Source organism: Protopterus annectens, chromosome 6.part0 (genome assembly GCF_019279795.1).
Source record: "Protopterus annectens isolate FY-2018-M chromosome 6.part0, PAN1.0, whole genome shotgun sequence".
Lineage (NCBI taxonomy): Eukaryota > Metazoa > Chordata > Ceratodontiformes > Protopteridae > Protopterus > Protopterus annectens.
In genome coordinates this window covers 1,378,032,212-1,378,050,867 of record NC_056737.1, presented here as the reverse complement: position 1 = coordinate 1,378,050,867, position 18,656 = coordinate 1,378,032,212, and positions in this window count along the sequence as shown.

Below are 18,656 nucleotides of genomic sequence, written 5' to 3'. Positions count from 1 at the left end.
TACGGTCTATAGGTTCAGGAGAGGACAGTTTTTTATTTAGCTGGTCTAACAAAAATTCCTGATACTGAATCATGTGGAATTGACAGTTTAAGGCCCTAGCCGAAAGAGTAGCAGAAGTATAAACTTTTTTACCCCATCTCTCTAATGCTCTAGATTCTCTTTCAGAGGGAGGGGTTTCTGGCAGAGGCAGCTGCTACAGCTTTGGGGCCCTGTGAAATGGTTTCAGGATCTGCAATAGGAGCCTTATACAAGTGAAAGTGTGTGTCCGGGACCCTGTAATATCTATCGGGCTTGGCAGGGGCCGGGGGAAGAGAGTCAGGGGCAGTACAAGCATCATTATATGCATCATCAACAACTGTTAGTACTGGAGGAATGGCTAAAGGCCTATGCTGTGGTAAATGTAAAAAGGTCCTTAGCCTTTTCCTTGAATCTGAAAAATCCTGGCCCTGCCATTGAAAATGCTCTCTCATAGCATGTAAAGTTTCCCCAAAAGAAAATTCCTCAGGAGGAGAGGTAGAAGGAATGGAGTCTTCTGCATCAGAATCCTCGTAAGGGGAATATGGGCCTTCTGGCGGGTCTGTGTTTTCTGAATCATCCGAGGAGTAGTCTGTAGAAACTGGATCCGGGGGCTCTGCTCTAGGCCTCTTCTCTGGAGGGGGTTGAGAGGCCCTGTCAGGGCGAGGTTGGGATCCCCTGATCAAAGAAATGAGATCCTCAGCCAGGCTGAGCATTTGGGAACTAGAGGTAGGCCTGTGTGAGGGGGTTTTAGCAGGCAAGGCCTTAGAAGATTTTGCTGCTTTAGCCCTAGAAAAAGCCTTGACAGAGATAGATGCAGGGGGCCTAGCAGCTCCACGTGCAGGAGTAGATATGTCTAAAGGAGTAGTATCTGATAAATCCTGGGTACCTGCAACCGCAGTGGAAATTTCAGTAGCAGATTCAGCCATGTTGTGTGAGGCCTCGGCTATAGGAGGCATGCTTTCGGCCGAAGGAAGAACCGTGGACTCTGTTTCAGCCGAAACCGAGACACTCGCGGTTGGCTTAACCGTGGTTTCGGCCGAAACCGCGGACCGCGAATGTCAGTCCTTTTCCTTACACTTTTTAACTAATTGTGAAGTCGGAGTCTCCGACGGCATTTTGTAAGCAAAAGCGGGACCAAAAAACTCCTCTGCAAACTCCGACCGATGTCTAAGTGTCCGTCGGTTGAAGGAAGCACAGGCTAGACAAGCTGCTACGTCGTGGTCTGGGCCTAAGCAAGGAAGGCAGTAAGAGTGCAAATCCTTATGAGGTATTTGTTTCCCACAAGTTAAACAGTTATTTACTTTTTCTGACATCGGCTGAGGCAAGAAAGAGTCCCCAACGGGGTACTTAGCTTTTTAGAAGTCTTCGGTAGTAGTAATCTCTGGATCTGACCGACCGGCACTTGCGAACAGCTTCTGCTTCGGGCACCACGCGGCAAGAAAGACTGAGGAAAATGGCGTCGGCTGATGCCTTTATACCCAATTCACAGCAGCTATGACGTCGGGTGAAGTGCGACATCAGCCGAGGCCAGACCCAGACTTTGGAATCCGGCCGACCGAAGGGCTGCCTGAGGCAGGACAACCCATATGTTAGGACTGCAGATGCATCCTTGAAGGACATCTATTGATCCCAAGTATTTAAACTCATCCACCTTTGCCACCTCTACTCCTTGCATCCTCACCATTCCTCTATCCTCTCTCTCATTCACACACATATATTCTGTCTTAGTCCTGTTGACCTTCATTCCTCTTCTCTCTAGAGCACATCGCCACCTCTCCAGGGTCACCTCCACCTGTTCCCTACTCTCACTACAGATCACAACGTCATCTGCAAGCACCATAGTCCATGGGGACTCCTGTCTGATCTCATCTGTTAACATGTCCATCACCATTGCAAATAAGAAAGGGCTCAGAGCTGATCCTTGATGTAATCCCACCTCCACCTTAAACACATCCGTCACTCCCACTGCAGACCTCACCGCTGTCACACCACCCTCGTACATATCCTGTACCACTCTTACATACTTCTCTGACACTCCCGACTTCCTCATATAATACCACAACTCCTCTCTAGGCACCCTGTCATATGCTTTCTTTAAGTCTACAAAAACACAATGCAACTCCTTCTGACCTTCTCTGTACTTCTCCATCAACAATCTCAGAGCAAACATTGCATCTGTAGTGCTCTTTCCCGGCATGAAACCATACTGCTGATCACTAATCATTACGTCCCCTTCTTAACCTAGCCTCCACTACTCTTTCCCATAACATCATGCTGTGACTGATCAATTTAATCCTTCTGTAGTTACTACAGCTCTGCACATCACCCTTATTCTTAAAAATCACCAAAACACTTTTTCTCCATTCCTTGGGCATCCTCTCACTTTCCAAGATTTCATTAAACAATCTGATTAAAAACTCCACTGCCATTTCACCTGAACACCTCCATGCTTCCACAGGTATGTCATCTGGACCAACAGCTTTTCAATTCTTCATCCTCTTCATAGCTATCCTTACTTCCTCCTTGCTAAACCATTGCACTTCATGATTCACTATCCCCACATCACCCAACCTTCTCTCCCTCTCATTGTCTTCATTCATCAGCCCCTCAAAGTACTCTTTCCATCTGCTCAACACACTCTCCTCACTTGTGAGTATGTTTCCCTCATTATCCTTTATCACCTTTACCTGCTGCACATCTTTCCTAGCTCGGTCCCTCTGTCTAGCCAATCGGTACAGGTCCTTTTCTCCCTCCTTAGTGTCCAACCCTTCATACAACTCTTCATATGCCTTATCCTTAGCCTTCGCCACCTCTCTCTTTGCCATGCCCCTCATCTTCTTATACTTCTGTCTACTTTTTTCATCTCTCTGATAATCCCACTTCTCCTTTGCCAAACTCTTTCTCTCTCTACTCTAATGTACTTCCTCATTCCACCACCATGTCTCCTTGTCATCCTTCCTCTGTCCAGATGTCATATCAAGCACCTTTCTAGTCATCTCTCTTACTAGCTCTGCTGTAGTTACCCAGATATTTGGAAACTCTTCACTGTCACCCAGTGCCTGTCTTAACTCTTCCCTGAACATCACCTCACAATTACCCTTTTCAATTTCCACCATTTGATCCTTGGTGCTGCCCTCACACTCCTCCTCCTCTTCTTGATCACCAACGTCATCCTACAAACCACCATCCTATGCTGCCTAACTACACTTTCCCCGGTCACCACTTTACAGTCTTCAATCTCCTTCAAACTGGCCCTCCTACATAAGATATAATCCACCTGTGTGCATCTTCCTCCACTCTTGTATGTCACCCTATGCTCATACCTCTTGTTAAAATACATATTCACCACAGCCATGTCCATCCTTTTCGCAAATCCACTACTATCTAACCTTCTGCATTCCTTTGCTTAACACCATACCTACCCATCACTTCCTCATCCCCTTTGTTCCCTTCACCAACATGCCCATTGAAATCTGCTCCAATCACCACTCTCTCATCCTTGGGTACAGTCATCACCACTTCATCCAACTCACTCCAAAATTTTTCTTTCTCTTCCATCGCACACCCAACATGTGGAGCATATGCACTAACAACATTCATCATTACACCATCAATTTCCAGCTTCAGAAACATTACTCTAGCCGACACTCTTTTCATCTCCAAGACACTCTTAGCATACTGTTCCTTCAGGATAACTCCTAAGCCATTTATCCTCCCATCCACACCATGATAAAACAATTTGAACCCACCTCCGATACACCTAGCCTTACTCCCCTTCCATCTGGGCTCTTGCACACACAATATACCAACCTTCCTTCTGTCCATAATATTGCCTAGCTCTCTCCCTATACCAGTCATACTGCCAACATTCAAAGTTCCGACCCTCACTACCACAGTCCTAGCCTTTTTCCTCTCTTCCTGCCTTCGGCCATGCCTTCCCCCTCTTCTCCTCCTTCGGCCAACATTAGCCCAATTTCTGCCAGCACACTGTTGGCTAACAGTACTGGTGGCGGTCGTTGTTAACCTGGACATCGACCGATCCTTTATGTAAATATTTACTGCTGTCCGCATGAATGATTTGGCAAAGTTTTACACCGGATGCCCTTCCTGACGCAACCCTCCCCAGTCTCCCCTAAAAAGTCTATATGATACTGAGTATAGTGTCAGGGACTATAGGTAGTCTGTGTAAGGCACATGCCGCAGTCCCTTAATCTTCTTAGTTAGAAACCTCAGAAGTCTCTCCAATTGCTTTGCTGCAGGTGCTTTATACGGTATATGCCGAAAGGGGAGTTGTATTCAATTATGGGCATGATTAGTGATGAGTACAGAGGGGTTAAAACTGTTTTTGCTCTAGAGGTGATGCCTTTGCTAATCAAGTGTGCTACATAGAAAGCCTTCCTTACTATAGCAGACACATGGAGGTCAAAGTTAAGGTCACATTCTACTTGTGATCCCAAATCTCTTACCACTTTGCAAGTACATAGTGTATTATTGTTAATTTGATAGCGTAAAGTCACATTGCTTTTACCGAAGGGAATGATGACACATTTCTTTGCATTCAGTCCGAGACTATGACTAAGACACCAGTCGTTGCTCTGCATAAGACCTTCCTGAAGTAAACTGACATCATTTGGGGATTCAATAATTGCACCCAGTTTGCAGTCGTCCGCAAACTTTTTCAGTTTCTGAACTTGTCTCAATCGCAGCCTACTCTTCTACATTGTTTTCCTAAAGTACCATGCTTGAAAAGACAGCTTTTTTGGTGGAAAGACACCATCAAGCTGAAGCCAGGAGCAAATTTCTTGCTACCAGAGACAGACAAGGCCATAACTACAGACATTTCTGAACTAGCCTGGGGAGTACACTTAGGAACCATGAAGGTGCAAGGTGTCTGGACTCCAGAAAATTTTTTTTTTTCCATAAACCATCACTTCAACCAGGCTCAGAGCTACAAGCCCTGATGTACAAGGAACCCTCCACTGTGTTCCATAGGGAAGGGTAACCCTTAGAACTAATCCCTACTTTATGCTCAAAACAGTGTTCAATCCCTCTCCTTGATTCAAGCTTTTCATTTGCTAGTGTTCTTCCCTAACACACAGAATAAAGTAGAGCAAATCTTGCACTGCTTGATGTGCACAGACAGATCGGGTATTACCTGGCCAGGATAAAATTCCCTAACAGGGCAGACCAACTACTGATGGCATTTGCAGAAGGAAAAGGTGATACATGAGACAAACAGAATATCTCTAAGTGGATAGCCAACTGCATTACCTTCTGTTATGTCCATCACGGCAAACCAGTACCAACCCATGTCGGAGCCCACTCAACCAGACAGTGCAGCCACCATTGCCTTTCTTAAAGGTATCCCTACACAGGCTGTTCTGAAAGTTGCCATGTGGACATTAATCTACACCTTTGTGACAACTGTGCCCTGGCCCAGCAATCAAGGAGCCTCAATCCTCACCACTAACACCAGGGAGGTCATCTCCGAGAAGAGGAAAGGATAACTAATACACACAGTAAAGCACAATTTCCCTTAAGTGCACACACAGATCACAGTCAGTCTGGGGCTGCTTGCTCCTTTGCTCACCAGGTCCCCAATAAGACTTCCCACCGGCACAGCTATATGGTCCAGGTCTCAGCCTAACTGGGCAAGCTCAAACTTCCAGTACCCTCTCTGTCCAACCAGTGCTTAGTGTCTCTGCCCAGGTAGCTGATACATACACACACACACACTTTGAGAAGAGGTTATACGACCACACAGACTTTCCTGGAAAAAGGCTGGCATAGGTTCTCCAGCTGTGCATCTATTACCCAGACCATACGGTTGTAATTCCTGCCACGATCCAGTTAATTATCACCTATAAAAAGGCCCTTAAAAGGGTGTCCAATTATTACTGTGCAATATTATAATCCAATGGTAGTACAACTAATCAGTCTCAAGGCTTATTGGAAGGGCTTATTACAATAAACTCTATAAAAATATAATGTACTCGAAAGCATACTTTATCTCTACATAAACCAGCCACAGGTAGAAGGTTTTAAAAATATTTAATAATAAATAATTAAAACACAAGACAAAACTACTACACCACAGAGATAGCTAAGAGTTCAGAGATCACACAGAAACTTAAAATAATACAGTAGGACAAGTCTGATTTCAAAGAAAAATACCTAATTAATCTTTACTAGCTTTAACTATTCCTACAAGAAATCACAGTGCTAAAACTTACATGTGAGCATAAGGCAGGGTGCTGAGTTAGATATCCAAGATCAAAATGCTCCCAGTCTCTCACTGAGCAATAGTTTTTAAAATTCTCACCAACATCTCTGCTGAGACCCTCCCAAATTACATCATTTTGACACTTAGGTTTTCTCAGGCCACAAACTGCATTATTTAGCAAACTAACACCTGGTCAGAAACTTACAGCAATACACGGCATTTCACATATACACTCTAGCAGAAACCAGAGCAGTAAAGCCACCTTCCACATGGAAATTCTGATCATAAACTTTAGCCTTAAAACAATGGGCATGAAACCTTCAACCAGACTCACTGGAGCTGAATTCTAACATGAAAGGGTCACAACATGCTTCACTGGGCCAGTAGAGTGCAATGTTGTCACATATTTTGCAGTTCCACATTTCACAGTATTCTTTTACACTCAAGAAAACATGCCTGTATTTTTACATTTATTTACAAATGCCAGAATTATATATCAAATTCTATTTGGCTAGGCTGGCAGCCTTCGCCCATCTCCCCCCAATCGTCACAACCTTTACTAAACATTGCCATTTAGCCACTGCCTCCAGGGCTAGAGCAGGGTTTGCTACACCATCTTGCAAAATCTGCTTTCCTAAGGGCCAACAGACAGCTCCCCCCCATAACTAACAGCTTTGGGAGTACTCCCAAGGATCAATACTGTTACACTGACTATGAAGACTATAGTACAGTTGTGTCCCACTTACCATAATTGTAGATGTTCGAGCAGATCAGTGCTGCAGTATATATGCCCACCGCCCTACCCCTCTGTCTGCTGCCCTCTCCTGGCCCCCCTATTGCAAAGGGAGGTAGGGTAGGAAAGCATTTCAGATGAGTAGTTCTTATCCACCATCATCCCCTACGTTCACTTCAAATACATAGATGATTCCTTCCCCTACTGCTGTCCAAAAAAAAGTCTTTTGACATCCGGAAGGGTCATGTTGTCCTCAGGTATCAGACTGCTGCTCACTGTCTAGAAACATCCACTGGATGCACCTCTTATAACCTGACATCCAAATGATGGCCATCAGCTGTCTGTTTGCTAGGGATGATGAAAATGCTCTGGAAATCAGGCTGGATGCAGGCTACTACAAGGCAGGAAGACCCAAGGATCAGTACTGAAATACTGATTTACTCAAACATCTACAGTTACGGTAAGTGTGGCACAGCTGCACTTTCTTAATTATAGACAAGGTCATCAAATGAGACACAGCATTTTCTCCTGCATTAACTACATATTAGCACTATTGACAGCTCAACCTCTACATTGCACAATAATTTGTGAATTGATAGCCATACAAATTCAGCATAAGCATGCACTTTATGTATAAATTGCCTGAAAAGGAATATAACTGGCCTGTGTTAAAAGTGCCTTATGATAATGCCTTAAAACGGTCAACTCCTGGACCTCTTCCCCTTCTACAAACAATTTGGTGTCCATTCAATGTGTAACACTACAGTGTCCCCAGTAAGTGACTCTTCTGATTCTTCATCTTTAGCGGTTTCTCTCTGGTAATTCCAGTAATTCCTATAACTTCAGATCTGAGAGCCATACCATCTACGTTCTTCCCTGCCGACTCTTCCCAGCTCCCCTTCAGATGGGAGCTCACTGCTACTTAATGCATGTATCTCAGATCCTGTTTCAATGCTTCTGCACAGATCAGTTTCTGAACTTGTCTCAGTCCCAGCCTGCTCTTCTGCATTGCTTTCCTAATTGTTCTTATAAGTATTACAAGTCAATTTAAACAGCTCATGAAAAAGTACTAACTGCAGTTAAAATCAGAAATCTGACTCATTGTCTGATAGTTGGTTTCATTTTGAGTGAGTTGATAATTCATTTAAAAAATAAGAACTTGTGATAGATAAATAGATAGATGGGTAGGTAGATATAAAGTACACAGGGTTTGATGGAAGATAAGTTAACTTGGTTTGTACAATAGTGTTTAGACAGTTTAATCTCTCTATCCTACATGAGTATGCATTAAGCTACTGTTACAGAATACTGTCTTTGATTAAACTTATAATAACCAGTCCACACTGCTGATAAATGTATTACTAAAGATATATAAAACTTGAATTTTGATGAAGCCTACTCCAAATTAAAAATTACATAGTACTGTGCTAGCCTGTAGAAGTCGTTAATTCCTTGGAGATGTATTGGAAAGAAAGAGAAGGTCAGTAATGCATGTTACAACACACTTTGGCAAAAGAAGATCAGTTCTCTCCCAGGACACAAGGATTCTGGTCACTCTTGAGAGATTAATGCATGGCATATTTTATTCATGACCATCTATACTCTTTTCAAACCTCACGGAAAATGGTTTTAATATATTTTGTATTGCTGTCAGCATTAAAAAGTATCTGAAGCATCAGACAATCTCACCCTGTCGGAAAGGAAGATGACTTCTCTTATGAACCCTTTCTTCACAAATGTTTAGGATTGTAAATTCTTAGCCCAAAAACTTGGTTATATGTATATCAGGGTTTTGTGCTTTTTATGCCTTCAGGCCCAATAACTATGATGTAATCTTTATATTTTCAAGGAACATATTACTTCTATACAGGTCCCTAGGGGCTCACAAACTGAAATCAATGTACTATACACTATGTAGGACAAATTATCAACTAATAGCTTGTTACACAATACCTTTTTTTGTTCCCTTTTGACAATGTAACGTTTCTTGATTGCCTAAATAATCTCCCTATTATCAAAACTCTTATGTTGGGTGACTATCTACTTTTCAATAAACAGAAACACCCATACTTACAATGTAGAATATGCCAAAAAATTCCTAGACTTAATGGACAAAAATTTCCTTGAACAGCTTGTTAAATAAACATACTAGAGGCCACAACATTTTTGACTGGGTTCTTACAAATATGGTCACCCCTTGCACCCTCTAGTATCTTCTTCTCCAGTGAAGTCTGACCATAAACTTGTAACATTCTAATTTAAACTTCAAAAAGCTCCCATACCACTAAATTTATGGACTCTAAACATGCTGACCTCATGGAAAGGATGGAATATCAAACTTCACTTATGACTGAACCTCCCCTGATCTCAATACAGCAGAAATTGTCACTAAGGAATTCTACATCCATTAGAAAAAATGCATTGTGCCATCAGTCCCTACTAGAACAGAGTGCCAGAATAAACTGACAAACCATCTTGATCGTCCATCACAATATTCAACAAAAGAAACTCCTTAAATTATTTAGTAGATCCAAACTGATCTCTTCAAGGATAACATCAAAAGTATAATATAAAAACTGAAAAATACTATAAGGGTCACTAAAACTGCCTTTGAGCTTAGGCTGATATCTAAAGTCAAAAGATAAATATAAATCTTTTAACTGTGTTAGAAAACTACAAATAATTCTCTGCATTGCTCAAAACCCTAAAAATAATTCTCTGCATTGCTCAAAACCTATGCAGAATGAAGCCTCCGATTTGGACACATCTGCCATTGTCAATATCCTTGTGAAAAAATTTAGTGCCAACTTCACCCTGATACTTTTTTTAGAAAACCTAAAATATTTGAATCCCTTATTTCCCCAATTATTTCTAAAGATCATTTACTGAAGGTGTTAATCAAGACCAAAAATACTCCCTACTAAGATCTGATAATATACCTAATTGTTTAATTAACAACGTTGACATTCCCTTGCAGACACACTCCTCAAATTGTTTAACTTAAGTTTAGATGCTGATCTTGTCCCTGATGAGTAGTGCACAGCAGTGGCAATGCCACTTCATAAGGATGGCCTTACAACTGACCCATGTAAATAACCTTTCAGCCTTGCAGGCCTCATCTGCAAAGACATTGAAGGTATTATAACTGACCTCATAAACACGGACATCAAGACTCTTGTTAGATTTGACCTCCCCACATATGTTTTGCTTTGTCAAGGGTAGATCCTGTCTACTTAATCTTGTAAATTTCTTCAGAAGGTTTATGGAATATAAAATAAAACCAAAAACTGGAGCGCAAAGCTGACCATGATAAAATAAGTAAAACCAAGAACAACAAAAGAGTCAGCAGGCTGAGCACACAATGACTATAAAACAAAGAAACAAATGAGGAATATAGGGTTGAATGAGAATGTTCCTTTAAAACCAGCCCTGAGGTCTAGGGGCTTAAGACGTTGATTCATTCTTAGATAATTGGTTCCATTATATATGTTTTGTTTTTTAATTGTTAGATCTGAAGAAGCAATCTTGAGTTGCGAAAGCACTTGTCTCTGTTTTACAGTTATTAAAGTGCTGACTCTTTTGCTGTTCTAAGATTTATAGAAGCTGTAAATCATTGTCATGCAGTCACATGGTATATCTTGACCTGGCTAAGGCCTTTGACACTATTATTCATGCTGGTATCGTACAAGAGTTAAATGCTTCCAAATAGACCTATATTTGGGAAGATGGATAGCAAACTGGCTGAAATACAGGGCCTACAAAGTATGAGTTGCAGGTGCCTCATCAGAAAGTATGAAAGTGACCAGCAGTTTCCATCACAGCTCAATGCAGGGACTTTTCCTTTTTGGTATTTACTTCTGAGATCCCCAAGCAGAGACCCAAGTCCTACTGCTAGAAAAGGATGCAGATGAATTCAAATTGGGAGCTCTTTTTAAGTTACCATATGATGCCCAAAGCCTCCATAATGCACAGTGAAGGGACAGGTTTATAACCCAGCACCTCCCAAACCACTTGTCTTGATGGTAAAACAGTGCAACTCATTACCTTTTTTAAACATAAACTAGATAATTGAATAGGTATCCACAAATTAACTCCAGGACTGACTTGTATGACCTTCCCTACAGTAAGGAGGTGCAGCCTGAGGAAGGGTATTGGCAATGTGAGAATGGCCACAAGACTAACTGTCCTTAAAATATCTACAAACCAATTATAGAACACAATGTTTTTCACCTACTTAAACTTCTTAACTTTAACAAACAAGAAATGTTACAGTTTTCGTTTAAACCTGGGTATGAAAAAGCATTTAGAACCAGTTGCCATTCTAACTCACGTTCCTTGAGGAACAAAAACATTGTGTTCCATAATTGGATTTACTGATACTGTTTACCTTAAACATATTGTAATAAGCAGGTTTTATTTAGAACTAGTTCTTAATTAGTATGTATTGAATTACTAAAAGGATTTTATTATGTTTTCTTTTTGCGATACATTGTTTAAACACTGTTTAAACAATGATCACATGTCTAAATGGATTATTGTGTTGATTGGCTTATCTTGTCATGTGATGACTAGTGCAGGTTATTTTAAAACTGTTACCTTGTTTCAGTTTTTTATTTCTGAGGAAGTTACCCTACGTGGGGTGACGAAAAGCGTTTTAAGTTGTAAAATAAACTTTTTTACATTTAAATGGAGTTCTGCCTGAGACCACTGGATTTCCTTTCACTAGTTTGTTCCTTAACAAAGGGTGTCCAATCCTATTGTGTAATGTTACTATTAATCCAAATGGTAGTTTGACCAAGGGCCATGTTTAAATGCATTTAATAAATAAAAGAACAAGAAAATGCTCAGTAAGTAATCAGAGTTCAAAATCACAGGAAATATTTAAAACAACATTGTAGGTCAGTCTAAAATAAATAAAGAAAACATATAAGCTATACTTTGCTATATTCCCACCTAAATCTAAAAGAGGTACTATGCCCTAAAAACTTAATTACAGAACAACAGCAGGCACAAGTGATGAGTGGATGCAAAGGCTGTGATGACTCCGACGACTCTAGAGAATATGTCATAGGAACAAAAACTGACACAGTTCAATAATGCAAAGAACAGATGCAGGGCAATTTTTCTGAACTTGGAACAAAATAAGTCTATTTGTTAAAGGACCACTACAAGAAAAAAAACATCTTTCATGTTGTCGTGAAGCACTACACAGTCAAAACCTATCAGCACAATATTAATATTAATTTTCTCTAACCTTGACTGTCCCCTTTGAAAGGTACTTGTTGCCAATAATAATGCACTGCAAGGGCGCAACTGATGATCTTACAATGTCCTAATCTCTACTGTCAGATCACACATCCATTCACTTTGGATGGAAGTACAGAGAAATGCTGCTAAATTTGAGAATCCTCAGGAGTGTCAGCAACTGATTTGCTTTGAAACTTACAGATTTTTCTTTTCCATCATTTGTGTAACATATGTAGAAAGTATTTAACGCAACCTTTTTAAACATGGAATTTGAGTTGATTCCGCTCATAGAACACTTTCACCATCTTATTCCTCATTAACCAGAGTGCCATGTTTCCTGCCTTAGAAAACTTCAGCTAGTTAGTCCATTGCAAGTGGCAATACACATCAAAAAGATTTTAACAGTGACTAGCTTAATAACCTATGATATGCCCATCTAGGTTCTATAATCACTGCTTTGCTTTTCAATTAGTCCCAGATGATAACATTATGGATTATTTTAGAGCGGTACATAACATTCAGAACTATTCAAGAAAGACTCAATAGGATTACAGCCCCACAGGAGGGAAAGAGTACAGCTGCAAATTTCAGTAGAGCTATGAATCCTTAGACCTTAAATAGCTTTATAACCCCAGTGAGAATTAATAACAAAAGAGAATTAAGATACTTTGTGTGTTTTGTAAAGGCAATGGAGCTGCTTTCCTAAACAAAGTATCCCGAGACTTCATTCAGACCCAACATGGTGCACAGTAAGGATGCTGATTAGGTTAGAAATGCCATAGAGAGGAAGAAACTGCTAAAGCTTGTTTTCTTTTTTTTTTTTTTTTTTTTTTACACACACATGAAGTATAAGGTTCATATTGCAGGGATGAAGATGCACTCTGGAAAATGAAATAGTGTAATTGGAGCATAGTTATCCTTTAAAAGGGCTCTAAACTAGGTATAGAAAATGAGCAGAATGGGTAGGCTAGATCATCCTTTTGTGCCATCAAAACCTGCAATCTTATATTTCCATATGAAGGGACTGGAGTTAACTAATTACACTCAAGTGACGCCTCCAGGTGCATCTGCAGTTAACTCTTACTGATGCCTTTAGGCGTCAAATTTTGCTTGTTTATACTTGCATCAATAATTACAAAACCATGCTATGTACAAGGTTTTAAAAGATTTAATCTTCAAGCTTACACAATGGCAAACTCAACTGTATTAATATTAAAACAACAGCAAGCAAGATGTATATATATAAACAACAAAGACTATCAGTGAGTCCCAGCTCTACCTTCCAATAAAATTTATTTCGTTGAACAGTTCCTTCTCTAGCGCCTCGGCCAACAGCCTTTACAGAGTAAAACAGTAAAACTCATAAAACACTTGCAATATATACAAAAAACAAGTAATCAATCAATTACATAATTAAACTATCAAATCACATAGCTTGAATATATTTAAAGTCATAGTCTTAAACAAGACATTGCCAGTTACATTCTCTGTTCATTCCATGTGGATGCAAAGTCCCAAATTTCATAATCAAAATGCATTCCTTTTGTCTTAACATATTTTTTTGCCTATCAACATCATTATAATATAATGGAACATGTTCCAGAACAGACACTTTTATATTCTCAATATTTCCATGGTGTACTGAGTTAAAATGCTCAGCAATAGGACTAGTAATTTTATTATTTTTAACATCTCTAATATGTTCTTTTATCCTATCTGCTAGCATTCTTTTTGTTTCTCCAATATAGTATTTGTTACAATCACAGAATATGACATACACAACACCTTTGCTCATACATGTATATTTGCCTTTTGTATCAAAAATTTTGCCATTTATTTTATTCACTTCATTTACAACATGTTTACATATAGCACATTTTCCACAAGGGAATGTTCCCAAATTCTTCACAACATTTAATTCATTAGTACAAGGCTTTTTATAAATGCTGTGTATCAGAAAGTCCTGTATATTTTTCCCTTTTCTATATGATGTCATTAATTTTATATTTTTCAGTGATGTTATATCTTTTTAATAAAATTCCAATATTCCATAATGATTTTATTACCAATCATAGAGAAGTTAGTGTACTTTGTAACAAAAAACATTCTCTCCTGTTCAGTCCCATATTTATTGCTACTTTCATAGTTATTTTGTCTAATAGTGCCCTTACTCTGTTTAAAGGCTCTATGCAAGCTATTTTCTACATCATCTGGGTTATACCCTCTAGTTTTGAATATCTCGGCCACTTTATAGGCCTCCCTAAAGGCCATATCAATATCAGAATTGAGTCTTTTATTCTCAAAAATTCCCCATAGGGGATGGCTGACAACGTATGGGGGGGATGGCAACTATCTCCCCACATTTTCCAGCTTATTTCATCAAATTTTCTATGAATACTAGTATATATGGGAAAGCCATTATTGCCCCTAAGCGAAATATCCAAGAAGTTAACCTGATTTCCTTTTTGTATGTCACTAAATTTTATACCAAATCTGTTATTATTTAATTCATCAATGAAGTTATCTGATGTATCCCAATCCCCATGACAAATGAAAATTAGGTCATCAATAAATCTAAAATACCTTAGAACATTATTTTGAAAGAAAGGCAACCTATAAAGGTGTTCATTTTCAAATAGCCCCATAAACAGGTTAGCATAGGCTGGTGCAAACGCTGCCCCCATAGCAGTACCTGTAACTTGTCTATAAACAGTGCCATTAAATTCAAAAAATTATTTTTCAAGCAGAATTCTACCAGTTCCAGGACATAATATGTTTTAGGACTATCATTCAAAAAGAATTTTATAGCTTCCAAGCCCAAAATATGGGAAATATTGGTGTAGAGACTCTCTACATCCACCGTAATAAAGTACATATTTTCACCCCAATATATATCTTTTATTTTCCTTAGGAAATCATATGAATCTTGTATATAAGAAGGTAACAACAGAACTTTCTTTATCAATATTTCATGTAACATGGTGCAAAGATTGTAAGTAAAATATCCAAAAGCTGACACAATAGGTCACCAGGTGGTCGGTTCAGATCTTTATGAATTTTAGGTAGGCAAAAGAATTTTGCAATTTTTCTATTCTTTACATTTATTTTTCTATTTATATCCATTTGACTTAGATAGTGTAATCTCACACCTTTCTGTAATAATTTTTCAAAATCTTTTCTGCTTGACATAGCTGATTAATGTTAGTTTTACAATATACATTGTTATTATCTAGATGTTGCATACACATACTATAATAATCATGAGAATTTAATATAACTAATTTTCCCTTTGTCTGCTTGTTTAAAGACTATATTACAGTTTTTACTCAGTTGTTGCAGCTTTTCCCATTCCAATTTTGTTAGATTATAAGTATGCTTTTTATTCATAAAGCTCTCTATTTCCTTTTCTAACATTGTATTCAGTAGAGATTCAAAACGCACTATATTAGAATTTTTACATGGAGGTAAAAATAGTTATTATCTTTAAGCATATGTGTATTTAATAAGTCATAAGCATTATTTTCATCTTCACTACCCGATGCACATGAATAAAAACTTTCTTCACTTTCTGTTTCACTATCTAATGAAAGTAAAACATCACAGTTAGTATCTAACTCAGTTGCTTTATTTAATCTAAAGAAGTGTTCCTTTAAATGCATTTTTCGGCATAATTGGAACAATTCAGTTTTAACCTCATACTTTTTGGGTAAGCATGTGGGGACAAATTTTAAACCCTTCTCTAAAACAGACATTTCTATCTTGTCTAGTTTATAACTGGACAAGTTAACAACATAATTACTATGTAAGTTATGTCCATCTACCTTTCTTATGTTGTCCATCGCCCGAGTCTCTCTGGCGTTCTGGATTGTTCCAGCCCCTTAAAAGGGCTCTAAACTAGGTATAGAAAATGAGCAGAATGGGTAGGCTAGATCATCCTTTTGTGCCATCAAAACCTGCAATCTTATATTTCCATATGAAGGGACTGGAGTTAACTAATTACACTCAAGTGACGCCTCCAGGTGCATCTGCAGTTAACTCTTACTGATGCCTTTAGGCGTCAAATTTTGCTTGTTTATACTTGCATCAATAATTACAAAACCATGCTATGTACAAGGTTTTAAAAGATTTAATCTTCAAGCTTACACAATGGCAAACTCAACTGTATTAATATTTGACCCCTGTCTAGTGCAAGTAGTGATATTAATGGTTGTTTTTATGATATTAATTTATATAGACATAATTTTCACATTTTTCTAAATATTTCAAAAACCAAGTAACACAGAACTCCTTAGCCTCATATGAAAGCTCTCAGCTAGATGACTAAAATGCTGCTGACACTATGTGTGTGTAACTTGAGTGGCTGCTGAAATATTATAAGTTGTTTGCAAAATATTGCTAAAGTAATAGTTACTGTGTTTAATGTGACTTACAAAATCTTACAAAATTCAGATTAAGACCTAGAACCTAAAAATACTACCACTATAAAAATGGTTTGTGCTGAAGGGTTGGCCATTTGTACTTCTTTCATAATCCCTATGCTTCCAGAGATATGAACGTTTGTTTGAAATGTGAGGAGTCTGAGGACATAATTTGATTCTGTGAAAAGGCTTAGGCTCTACCCATTGGAAGTTACAGTGCAGACTTCCTGGACTCCACTGGAGTGAATGAGATCTACTCATTAAGATGGAAATATTAGAGTCAATCAAAAAACTAAGCATGCTTTAGGAAGGGATGAAACTGCATGTCTAAAATGAGCTGTTCTTTAACAAACGCATGTCAAACACTTCCCAGTAAGTTGAGCACTACATCCACACAGTCTACACTAGTTGTCTATTCATAGTGCAATGCAAATAAATGGGACTTTTAAATTACTGTTCAATAACAACAGATAAGAATAATGGAAGAGGATGCTTCCCAAAAATGTTTACTTTCAACATATTTACAAATGTGCTGAAAATGTTTTTTTGTCATCCTGCAAGTTCTACTCCTAATGATCTTCCTTAATATTTTCTGTTTGATTATTTTATCTGCCTTTATAAACTTTCTCAGTAGATGAAAACGAATGCAGTCACCTAAAGGTGGTATTGTACAAACTATTTGGTGCCATAAGATGAACAATTACACCAAAGACAACATACAAAAAGAGTAACTGACAAGTACAACTTAACAGTAGACAGATATAGTGTATTACTATGCTATACTTTAATATTAAACTGAACGTATCATCATGGAACTCATAAACAAAGACATTGGTGATCTCCAAACTCTGGACCCTACCCAGTTTGGATTTGTAAAAGGCAGATCATGTCTCCTAAACTTGACTGACTTCTTTGAAGCAGTCACCAAAGCCATAGATGAGGGTAAAATGGTTCACACAGCTTATCTAGATCTCGCCAAGGCTTTCGACACCATCCCCCACTCTGGAATTATAGATAAGCTCACTAAACTAGGTATAAAATCCTATGTCACAAGATAAGTTGCCAACTGGCTCACGGACAGAACCCACACTGTGAAAGTAGCAGATTCCAAATCCAACTTCAGACAAGTGGAGTACCACAGGGTTCAGTCCTGGGTCCTCTCCTCTTTGGTATCTACTTCTCTGAAGTGCAGGCCAATACACAAGGTCTTTGGCTAACAAAGTTTGCAGATGACTGCAAACTAGGAGCCATAATCGAAACTCCTAACGATGTGGACAAACTGCAAAAGGGCCTCACTGAGACAGATACCTGGTGTCAAAGCCATGGCCTGAAGCTCAATGCCAAAAAGTGTATTGTCATCCCCTTTGGTAAAAACTCTGTACCCATGAACTACCATATAGATGGTAGTCTACTTAATACCGAAAATGTGATAAGAGACCTTGGGACACAGGTGGTCAGTAGTCTCTCCTTTGATAATCACATCGCCACAGTAGTCAGGAAATCCTTCTACTTTGCTCATCTCATCACAAAAGGAGTCTCATCCAGAAAAAAAGAGGTAATTGTTCCCCTCTACTCATCACTCATTAGACCAATTATAGAGTACAATGCCCCTTTTGGTATGTACCTCACAAGACATCTACAACAACTGGAAAGACCACAGAAATGCCTCACAAAGAGGATTACTGGCCTCAAACAGATGCCCTACGCAGACCGTCTCATAAAACTACAGCTTTACTCCATCGCATATCGCCTACTCAGGGGCGATCTCTGCCTAACATACAAAGCTATGTCAAACCCAGAGCTGTTGGACATGCTCCACTTGAATAAATCCCAATCCATCTGAGCTACACGCTCTAGGGACCTAAACCTTGTCACCACAATAAACAGAATATGCTGGAGGGATAGATTCCTGTTCCCAGAGACTTCCCATACTCTGGAACAGACTACCTATCTATTTCAAACAGAGCTCCTCATTAGCATTCTTCAAGAAAAATCTTGATGATTGGATGGGAAATGG